Source organism: Loxodonta africana, chromosome 11 (assembly GCF_030014295.1).
Source record: "Loxodonta africana isolate mLoxAfr1 chromosome 11, mLoxAfr1.hap2, whole genome shotgun sequence".
NCBI lineage: Eukaryota > Metazoa > Chordata > Mammalia > Proboscidea > Elephantidae > Loxodonta > Loxodonta africana.
The window spans coordinates 22,588,029-22,600,090 of NC_087352.1; positions in this window are offsets into that span (position 1 = coordinate 22,588,029).

The window sequence follows — 12,062 nt, forward strand, 5'->3', positions numbered from 1 at the left end:
GATACATTTTCACAATGTGTGGACATTATTCTCTCCGTTCTGGTTGTTCCATTTCCATTAATCTAGTTTCTCTCCCCCTTTACCTTCTCATTTTTGTTTTAAATTAATTGTCAACCATTTGTCTCATATAGATCTTTTTTTAAAAGAAGCACACTACTCACTGGGATACTCTTTTTTTGTGAGCCAATCAGTTATTTAGCTAAAGTGACCTCAGGGGCTCATTTCAAGGTTTAAAGCTAGTTCAGGGCAATCAATGGTCTCAGGGAGTCCTCCGGTCTCAACCAGTCTAGTAAGTCCAGATTTTTTAAGAATTAGAAGTTCTGTCCCACATTTTTCTCCCATTCTATTAGGATCCATTTATTGTGGCCCTGATCAGAATGGTCGGTAGTGGTAGCTGGACACCATGTAGTTTTTCTGGTCTCAGAATAGATGAGGCTGTGGTTCCTGTAGACTATTAGTCCTGTAGACTAGTTTCTTCTTTGAGTCTTCAGTTTCCTTCTTTGTCCTTTGTTCCAGATGAATAGAGACCAATAATTGTATCTTAAATAATCTAATGATTGATTTTTAATGATGAACCCAGTCTTGCATTTCCAGAATAAACTCTGCTTGGCTAAAATGTATTTTTCTATCACAGTGAAACCTGTAAGATCCAGAACTCCATAGGACTGCCTTGTTTTTCTGGGTCTCACAGGTTTTCTGCCTCTTACAGGGTATACTCTCACCACTTTTCTATTGCTATTAGTGGAAAATATTTGCATTTTCCTTCTCTGACAGGTTTCCACCTTACACAGGGTCTAGTTTTTCCAGATTTTTATGCGTATTATTTCTGGCTTTGATTTGCTCAAATTTTGTTGAGCATTTTTACATTTATGTCAGAGTCTGTAGTTTTCTTATCTGTGTCTAATTTTGGTATAAAATGAGTTGGGATGTGTTTGCTTCTCTTCCATTTTCTGGAAAAATTTGGGTAAGTTGGTAATGTTTCTTCCTTTGGTAAAATTCATCTGTGAAAACACCTGGGCCTGCAGTTTTCTTTGTGGAAATAAACAGCAACCACTTGTTTATTCAGAGCTTGCAACCATATCTTTCATTTAACAAACTCAAAGGCATGCAGGCAAGTGGAAAAGCTTTAGAGTGAAAAAAGAGAAGGCTTCAGGTTTGCCCTGATTGGCGGGTGTTGGCATGGGAAAACTGGAGGTAGACTAACTAGAAGAGGAGCATCCTGTGTGATTGATTAAAACCACCAGTTGCCATAGAGCAGATTCTGACTCATGGCAACCCCATGTGTCTCAGAGTAGAACTGTGCTCCATAGGGTTTTCTTTCTTTTTATTTTTTATTGTGGTTTAAGTGAAAGTTTACAAATCAAGCCAGTCTCTCATACAAAAATTTATATACACCTTGCTCTGTACTCCTAGCTGTTCTCCCCCTAATGAGACAGCACACTCCTTCTCTCCACCCTGTATTCCCCATGTCCATTCAGCCAGCTTCTGTCCCCCTCTGCCTTCCCATCTCGCCTCCAGGCAGGAGCTGCCCGCAGAGTCTCACGTGTCCACTTGAGCCAAGGAGCTCACTCTTCACCAGCATCATCTTCTATCTTACAGTCCAGTCCAATCCCTGTCTGAAGCATTGGATTTTGGAATGGTTCCAGTCTTGGGCCAACAGAAAGTCTGGATCATGACCTCCAGGGTCCCTCTGGTCTCAGTCAGACCATTAAGTCTGGTCTTTTTATGAGAATTTGAGGTCTGCATCCCACTGCTCTCTTGCTCCATCAGGATTCTTTGTTATCCATAGGGTTTTCAATGGCAGATTTTTTTGGAAGCAGACTGCCAGACCTTTCTTCTAAGCTTCTTATGGGTGGACTCAAACCTCCAACCTTTCAGTTAGCAGCCAAGTGTGTTAACTGTGTTGCACCATAGAGGGACCCCAACTGTGGAATTGAGTAACAAATACAAGGAAAAACAAAGAGAACATATATAGATAATAGATAGATAAAAATATATATATATATATAAAATATTTTTCAGCAGTGGTTCCTGACCTGATGTATCACATGACCTAGCCTTCCACCCCCACACTTTAGGTGCTACCCCACGGAAGCCACTAGAACTGAGCGCAGGGTTGTCTGTCTCCTGAGTGAATGGGGAATAGAAATGGAAATTATGTTCTGCTGGGAGTCATTATGAAACTGCACGTTCTCCACAGGCACGGTTTTGTGTTTCATATGCTAATTTCCATCGCCTACACAGACAACTCCAGTCCTGGTCTAATAAGCCATTCTAATTTTCTAGAGTCTCAGACATTCCCAGATCCAACCAGTGCCCGACCTTGATCCCCTACCGAGGTCCCATCTCCCCCATGGCTCAATCACTCCTGCCCTCCTTGCAGGACACATTTCTCTACTGACTCCCCAAAATAATCCTTCTGCCTTAAACCGTTTTCAACTTGTTCCAACTTGAGGAAAACGTCTCAGCTTCCAATTTTAGTGGCCCACAAAACGCTAAGCTTTTACTCTAACTGCTTGAAACATTAACTTGAAATAGGCAAGAAGCAGATCTGCTCCACAGATGTGAACAGGACGCCACAAATATTCAAATGGTTGCAAATGTAGACTAACTCCAGATTCGGATGGGCCAAAGGCCTTGTTGTTGTCAGCTATCGTTGAGTCCATTTCGACTTGGGTGCTCCTCCATGTGTACAGAGTACAGCCCCCAAGGCACTTTCAGTTGCTGGTGGAGTGCTTAACCATAGGAGCCACCCAGCTGCCTAAGGTTAGGCCTAAGGATTTACAAGGCCCTAAACGAGATGATTTCAACGAGATGAGGAAACCCTGGTGGCTTAGTGGTTATGAGCTTCTGCTGCTAACCAAAAGGTCGGCAGTTCAAATCCACCAGATTTTCCTTGGAAACCCTGTGGGGCAGTTCTACACTGTCCTATACGGTCACTATGAGTCGGAGTCGGCTCTATGGCAATCGGTATGGTCTGGTTTTAGTAAAAGAGACAGTTTGACACAGTGGCTACAACGATGGGCTCAAGCGTAATGATTGTGAGGATGGCGCAGGACCGGGCAGTGTTACTTTCTGTTGTACATTGGGTCGTTATGAGTCAGAACCACCTCTACCGAACCTAGCAACAACAACGAAATTCCCTGGGGAGGGAAATCTAGTGAACCCAGGCCCCGCCTCCTTCCGGACCCCGCCCCCTACACAGCCCTCAACATAGCAGCCCAAACAAGACCAGTGCTCAGGTCCCGCCCTCGACGCTGCAGCCCCGCCCAGAACCCCAACCTTTGGTCCGCAACACACAACCACCGCGACCCCCGCCCCAGCCAAGCGCACGCGCACAAACAGTTTCCGGTAGACCCGGAGGCGGATCCTGCAAGGCGAAGGTCACGCTCGGGGTAGGGAGCTTTCATTGTCGTACCTATGCTTCCCAGCTTGTGCCCACAGTTTTCCACAGTCAAAGTCCAGGGGTCGCTCTGTAGGTTAAAATCCTCACACGGGCCTATCCCAGCCATGGTGAGTCCTGGCGTGGCGGCGAGATGCCGAGTTCAGTCCTCTGCGGGGGGGGGGGGCGGCCTGTGCTGGCTTCCGTTTCCGGTTGCAGTCGCTCTGGTGTTGGCGCCGGTCCCGCCGTTTCTGCCGTTGGTCCAGGTAGGCAAGGCGTGCCGCGTTTTCCTGCTTAAAACTTTTTCTGACTCCTTTTCTTACCCCTGTGCTGTGAAAACTGAAACAGGCTGCTCAGCCACATTGAAAACCCCAATCAACACCCCTTCCCCCCTCTTTGTCTTGCTAACCACAAGCTTGTTCTGAGCAGGAAGTCGTAGTAGGTAGTGGCTCCGTCCACTGACTAGCTCTAGTTACACCTGGAAGCATGCACAGATTGAAACCACACCCTTCAACTGATCTCCCCCGACCCTCAAATATAGGCATGGGAGGGCTAAAGGCAGAAAGTTCAGGGTACCAAACCCAACCCCCTGAGGCCATTGGAAACAAAAGGCTCCCCAGCCCTCTTAGCGAGCACGTGGCCTTATGGTCACCAGACCCGGCGCGCTCCTTGTATGCGCAGACAGTAAACTTGCCACTTTCTGTTTCCTTTGCGGTCAGTGTCCATCTTATTTCAATGGGCTAATAAGACTTATTAAAAAAAAAACTAGTTTTTTTTTTTTTAATAAGACAGGACAAGAACCCGAGTGGCGTTCGGTTACGAAACTACTTGGGAGATGGGTTAACGCCCTTTGCCCCACCCTCCCCCCCACCCTCCTCTACCCTCTCGGGCAGCTTCGTCCGTTCCACGTGCAGTGTGGGACACAGCGACCTCTTTCTGGCCTGGGACTGTGAGGACCCTACCTCTCTCCTAAGACAAAACTCACTGCTGTCCAGTGGATTCCGACTCATAGCAATCTCTCTCCTGAGAGTCATATTTGCGTCGTTAGGCCTGCCCCTCCCCTTCGTCGTCACTGCCTCTGGGAGGTCCCTGAGCCCCTTGTTGGGGGAGATGACCTGCTCCTGTTCTGTAAACCACGTGTTTCTTTCCTAACTTTCCAGGAGAATTATCTTGCAAACTTTGCTCTTTGATGGGTTAGAGATGTTAGAACTTCGTAAAATACACAGCATTTGTGGGGGAGGGCCTAGGATGAGAGCAACACTTCCAGCTTTTTATAGCCTAAGCTGATTGCGGAAACCCTGGTGGCGTAGTGGTTAAGTGCTGCGGCAACTAACCAAAGGGTTGGCGGTTCCAATCCGTCAGGCACTCCTTGGAAACTATGGGGCAGTTCTATTCTGTCGTATAGGGTCGCTATGAGTCGGAGTCGACTCGACGGTACTGGGTAAGCTGATTCCAGGATTTTTTCCTTTTTTAATGACTTCTTTTGCTTCTCCACCATTTACAATCCAACAGTAGTCTTTTAGAGTACAATATCATCTTCTATTAAATTTGTGGTTTAGGTTACTATCTTCTTTTGGTTGCATTGCTGAAGTAACTTCTTAACTATTGGTTTCATTCTTAATCATCTTCAGTCACATGTCTGTACAGCCCTGAATGATCATTTCCCCCTACATTTTCCTACAAAAATCTTAAAGTGTTCAGAAAATGGAAATAGCAAAATGAACATTTGTATAAATGCCAATAGATATAAAAAAAATTGACATTTTGTTATATTTTATTGCTCTGGAATATCTTCTATGCGAGTATTCAAAGGCAGAATTTTTTCAAGGTTTTCTTGAGATGTAATTTACAGACTAAAATAATCCACCACTGTAAGTGGTTATCTGATGATTTTTTTTTAATTGTATTTGTGTAACCATCACCCCAGTTCCGGTTTAGAACATTTCCATCTCCAAAAAACTTTCTATGACAATTTGCAGTTAATCCTTGCTTCCACAACAACTCCAGGAAACCACTGCACCACCAGGGCTTCTTTGTTTCTATAGATCGGCCTTTTCTAGAGAAAGTGTGTCAATGGAAATTTTGTAAGGGTTTAGCTCTGAATCCCAAGGCTGTCCAAAATGTGAAGTTTGGGAGAGAAGGAGGAGGAGGACCCTTCAAAGGAAAAGAAGATGGAGGAATTCAGTGTTACGGGAAGAAAGAAAAAATTGTGATTTCCAGAAACCCAAAGAAGCCAAGTGTTTCCAGGTTAAGGGACACTGACTCTGTTGGAAGCAGGATAAATACCTAAAAGAGAAATGCCCATTGTATTTGGCAAAACAGTAAATCTTGGTAATGCATAAAAGCATATCAATGAAGTGATACAGATAGAAGTCAAATTGGAGATGACCGAAGAGTGAATGTGAGGTGAGGAATTGAGAACAATTGAGTATGAGCATCTCGTTTGAAAAATTTTGCTGTAACAGAGCAGAGAGGGATGTAAGATGAAGGGAAGTAAGTGTTAAGGAGGGTGATACAAGAACTTATTTCCATGCAATGGGGAATGCCCCAGAAGAGACAGAAGTAGTGAGGACTCCAAAGAGAAAGGAGATAGTTTGCAGACCAGAGACAATCACAGGATGTAATAAAGCCTATTATGAGTGGTGAATAGGAGGTTGTAGTGCCTTAGACAAAGCACGAGATACAAACTGAAAGGTCCACTGCAGTTGAGGCCTGTGCTGGGTTTTGAGGAAACTGGAACATTTTGCCAAAGGGGTAGGTCTGAAGGCAGAAGAGTTCCAGGCAGAGGAGAAAGCACGTGCAAAGGAGGCAAGAGAGAGTAAGGTGACTTTGGGAATGTAATTAGTTGAACTTCAGTGTAGAATAGGAGTCTCTGGGTGGTGCAAGCAGTTAAAGCACTCGACCACTGGATGCAAGGTTGGCGGTTCGGACCCACCCAGGGGCACCTCAGAAGACAGGCCTGGCAATTTGCTTCCAAAAGCTCACAGCTTTGAAAATCCTATGGAGCTGTTTTACTCTGCACGCATGGGTTCTCCATGAGTCAGAATGGACTTGATGGCAGCCAACAAGCATAGAAAGGGTGGAAGAAAACACCAAAAGGTGAGTTTGAAATGGAAAACAGGTTGTCATTAAGAACCGTAAATGAAAAGTAGAAGCATTTGGGTTTTCTTAAACATAACTGAGCCACTGAAAGGTAGGCTTCTGTATACCCCTCACACTTACCAGCCCGCCGCCTCTTGAATGATGGCAGGAGCTGCCGGGATGGGTGATATCCAAGGGCGAGAAACAGACCATGAGGCCCAGACCAAAGCTGCAACTTCCTCCATTGCAGCATCCTGCATTACTTCCAGGACCAGGCGCCAAGGGTGTGAGCCCTTGCCTAGCTAACTGGAAGTGGGAAAGCATTATAGGGAGCACATGGGCTCAGGAAGTCCTTGGCATCACCTGAATTCATGCTTCTTTAGGGCTCATTTATCCTCTGATATCTTCCAGTACTCACATCCTCATAGACTGTAGTCTTAGCCAGAAAAATTGGTTACCAAGCTCCATGAAGATATCCAGTATTACAATAAGGTAGAGAATGACTAAAATGCTCTTTAAGAATGAGTCAACACATTGCCTGATAAACTCTTACCAAATCCAGGTATCATTTTGGTTCTCTTGCCTCTATGCCAGAAAGTCCTGTATGTACTGAATTTGCTGCATTACACATGTGGTGCAATGAATCACTTTAATATGGACTTTCTAGCCATGGTCTTCTAACTCCCACAAAACGATCGGCTGGGACTTTGCAAATTGAGTGACTTAATGGTCTACTGAGGGGATTGGTCAGTTTGTGGTCTTGGTGGGAGGTCCATGCCTTGAAATTGACAAGGGGTTTGCTTCTACAAGGGCCAATCCCACAGAGGTTAGGGAGGATCCCACTAACATCAAGAAGAGCGTGTTTGGACCAAGGACCGGAGGCCTCTGTGCTGAGAACCTCCTAGACTCAGAAGAAAGAGTGAACACCGAAGACCGCGAGAGACAGCAGCAGTGGGCTTGCCAGCCTACAGAGTAAGGCAGCTGCGGTGGGGTTCCAGGCCCATGGAGTGACAGTTAAGCTCCTTTGGGCAGGAGGTTTGCCAGCAAAGCTAACAAAGCTGTAACACCTGCCCTGAGTATGCCCTGTGCAGGGGTTTCCTCAGAAGGTCCTGTGCAGTGGTCTTCCTACAGCAGGGCACAGCTGGATGCCTTTTGGCAGGAGTTAAAAAAGCTGTAACACTGCTTACGCAGGGCAAGAGAGGCCTGAGCACGCCCTATGCAGGGGTTGCATGTCTTTTCTCCTGGGCAGTGGGCACCCAGGTAGCGTGGCAGTGAGAGCCCCTCAGGCTTAGGTAGCATGGTGGGAGCCAGCAGCAGAGGCTTAGAGGGGCCTGGTGGCAGAAGCTTGGGAGATCCTGTGCAGGGGTCATCCCACCATTGAGGCAAGGCCCAGCAGCGAAGCAGAAGCCTAGGGCAGCTGGAGGCAGCAGTGACATGAACACAGCATCTGACCTGAACACAAAATCTGACCCTTTAAACCACAACATTCCTGGCCAGTGACATAAGAATACATGGATAATTTGGGGGAAGGATAAGCATGTTGCCTTTGGAAATCTGTTGTTATTGTTTACTATTTGCTTTCTATAAATAATAGTGGCTTTTACTTTGCCAACACTGTTTAAGTGTCTTGTGTGTCCAGCTCAGTCATAGATGAAAGTAGGACCCATAAAATGGTTGATGTTAGTGGGTATAAGTGCCTTATTCCTAGCAGCATTATAACTGCTTGGGAGTTTGAGGAACAGCCTGTCTGCATGTGCAGATAATGTGGTCAGACATACCTCCTCTCTCTAACATTTTTACCAATCCTGACACCAGCTGTACCTCCCATGGCACTCTCTCCTCCTCTGCTGGGTTCGTTAATTTGTTGCAATGGCCACACAATTCACAGACATTACTCGTAATTATGGGGTTTATTAGGGAAGTTACAGGATACAACTCGGAATCAAGATCAACAGGCTATATACTTGGGATGAGATACAGGAAGCATGTAGACAAAGTGTCCCTTCTTTAGTGCAGGACAGCTCTCTCAACTCCTCTTCCACCATACAAGGCTCCTCTCAGCCACCTCAGGACAAGCCTCCACTCAGCCCTCAATCCTTGGCCCTGCTTGGGTTTGGTCTCTGTCCTGCTTGGGCAAGTGTTACAAAGCTCTTTAGCTCCATCAATAAATGTGCAGAGGCAACCCACTCTGCCAGGAAGCCTCCTTCCCAAAGGCACTTAGCTCTCTCACTTTGTGGGTTGGCACACCCACTGTAGATACCTCACTTCATGGGCCGGGAAGCCCAGTGCACTATCTCATGCTAGTCTCCTGGTTCTGCTGCCACCAGTTCTCTGCCACTGCTTTTTGCTGTCTTGTGCTGTCTCTGGTGTTACAACTCCCTCTCTGTCTCCTGGGTCTAGGAGCGCAGGGACCCTGGGTCCAAAAGACATGCCGCACTCCCAGCTCTTCTTGATGGAAGCAAGGTCTTCTCTTTCTTTTTGGGATTGGCTCCCTTTAAGCCTACCAGGATGGCAATTCCCTTGTTAGGGTTCCATACACCTTACTTGCATGGTCCCACCCCCACAGGGTTCCATGCACCTTATTTGCATTGTTAAAAAGCTATGCAATCCCCTTGGTGGACTATAGCACCTTATTTGTATAGTCCCACCTGATAATTTTGTGAGAGGTACAAAGACTATGGCTAGAAGGACCATATTAAGTAACTCTCTGCACCACATATGTGCATACAGATTAACATGTGAACAATGGATTTCAAAAGTTCTCGGCCAGACAGTAAACTAAATAGGACACAGTGAAAAATGAAAGTCGATTTTCTTGAAAGATCACTTGGAAACTAATATAAAATGTGAAAATTTTCAGATATGTGATACTGTGGATGACATTTTCATAAGATGTTAAATAATGCCTTAAAGGAAAATAATAACTGCTCAAAAGGAGTATTTGAAGCATATTCTGCTGTTAAGTATTCAAATACTATACTTGAGTGGGGCTCTGGTGGCGCAGTGGTTAAGCATTCAGCTGCTATCAAAAGGCTGACAGTTAGAATCCACCAGCTGCTTCTTGGAAACCCTGCAGGGCAGTTCTGCTCTGCCCTATTGGGTCACAATGAGTCGGAATTGGTTCAACAGCAACCAGTTTGGTTTTTGGTATCCTTGAGTTTGATATGAACTCAGTTTGAAGACCTAGAGGAATAAGACATTTTCTTGGTAACCTAGAAAGGAAGCATGATACAGCAACCAATTATTTTTGTATACTATTGAGTCTAAGGAAACCCTGGTGGTATAGTGGTTAAGAGCTACCGCCACTAACCAAAAGGTTGGCAGTTCTCATCTACCAGGTACTCCCTGGAAATTCCATGGGGCAGTTCTACTCTGTCCTGTAGGGTCACTATGAGTCATAATTGACTTGACAGCAGTGGGTTTTGGTTTTGGTTCATTGAGTCTAAGTGGAGCTGAACAAATTCTGGAAAGAGATGTGTACAAAGTTCATTGAGGAAAAAAACAAGGAAACCAACTGTGAACATAGTATTCTGTTAGAGGCCACTCTGCCTCGACCAGCCAACTCTCAGAATGCCCGCAGCCTCGGTTGCACCGAGTCTGTGTTAATTTAGTGAATGCAAAATACGTCCCCTGTACATCTGTGTTGTTAGGATAATGGTTCCAGTGATACTCGTGAAAGCAGTTCTCTTGAATTTGATGACAAATCAGGAATTTGAGTAGCATTAACTATGAAGAAGCCACTTGTAATGACATCAAAGAGGATATTTTAGAGGAAAAAAAAAAAAGAACCAAAAAAAATCTTACAAACATTTGATACTTTTCTTGGAACTGATGTAGAAAATTAACTCCTAGAATTCCCATATTACTGCTCATTATTTGCTGACTGCCATTTTACAGTGGAAAGAAACAAAAAAGTATTTAAACGTTCAAGGTGGACAAATGGTAGCACAGGAACCAGATCCCTGCTAGGATGTGTATTGTACCAGGGTCCAGGATCGCCAACAAAAGGCACAAACCACGTGCTGTAAGAGTGCGTAGGACAGTGCTTTACTCACATAGAGAAAAGACAGAGCGAGATCAGCTTCACTGGGGGGCACTGATCTCCAGCGAGTCCCCTCTTACAGTTGGTGCAGAGCAAATGCTCCATGCACGCCATTCTCATGTTGTGGTCAAAGGAGAGACCCTGTTCCCGCTGGGAAAAGATATAGAATTGGGGTTGGCAGATAGGGAAAGTTAATGTGTGCCCAGAACAAGGAGGAAGGCTTCTCTGATAAGGAAAAGGAACTGGAAGAGAGAGAGAAAGACCCAATTTCTAGCCTCCTTATCACAGAATGTTCTGGACCCAGTCCACCTAGGCAGCCTGGATAGGAGACATAGATGCAAACTGTCCGCCCAACAATGTAGAAGCCAAGTTTTGCATTTATTTACAATGTGCATAACAATATGTATTAATTACCTATAGTTTTAAGAAGACAAGTAGTTCTCTGAAGAACTTAGAATCTTAAATGGGGTCCTGGCCATTCCTGAGTCAAGGTATTTTGTTCAGAGAATTGAAAAAGGAATGCCTTACGTGGCATCCAGGGATTCTGACTTCCTAAATGTAGGCTCTAAACCTTACTGCCTCCAAGTTACTTCTTTAGCCCAAAGCTTTTCAAATGTAGTTACTCAGTCCGCTTAATGGCACAAGCAACTGGAAACTGACTTCTTACAACCTACGACAGAGGCAGAACAGCTGCTACTTCACCAAAGGAAATCACTTACTTTGGATTCTTTCTTATTTTAGAAAACAAGTTTATGTTGATTTATTCATTTCTCCATAAAAATAATTTATTTGATTCAGTATGGAGAGTCCACATTATTGTCAGATAAACTCGAGATCTGTATATTTAAATTTTTTGACAAATTTGATACTACCAAAAAAAAGTGCATTAATCTCTTCATTTCAAATGAGACTGGGTTTATGTTCATAATCATAAACAGGGTCATAGTTCCACAGGCACACTTGATAGAGTAGTTTAAGAACATCAAAATCACTCTTCCCCAGCTACACAGACTCTTGTACACAGTTTTTCAGGCACGTGACAAATCCACTGGCAGTCCACATAACCACCATGAAATGCACAAAAAAAGCATCAAAATAAACACAAATATTAGAAATACTGCTCACCTACAAATTCACAAAAACATACAGTCTTAAATACATCATAATCAAGGTCAGAACCTCATGGGTACTCTCGATTCCACCAGGCTCCATCCTAATTCCATGCACAATCACAAATTCACTTACAGCCACCCACTGTTGGCTCGCAACAATCGCATATAATTTTGAGCACAAAGCACCTCACACCCAAGGAAATAGAATCTCACAAGCAAGAACCACACACACAGAGTTGCAGGCAAGGTTCCAGGCACAAGAACACTGTCCACAACCCAAAATGTCACACACACACACCCCCCCCCACACCCACACATACTCAAATGTCAGGCAGTGTTCTAAGCGCTGGAACAGCATCAAGGAATAAAGCACCAAGTCTTGCCTTCACAGAGCTCACCCAGTTCACCCATGGGAACCTACTCCCTGACACGTGCCTTAAGGTAT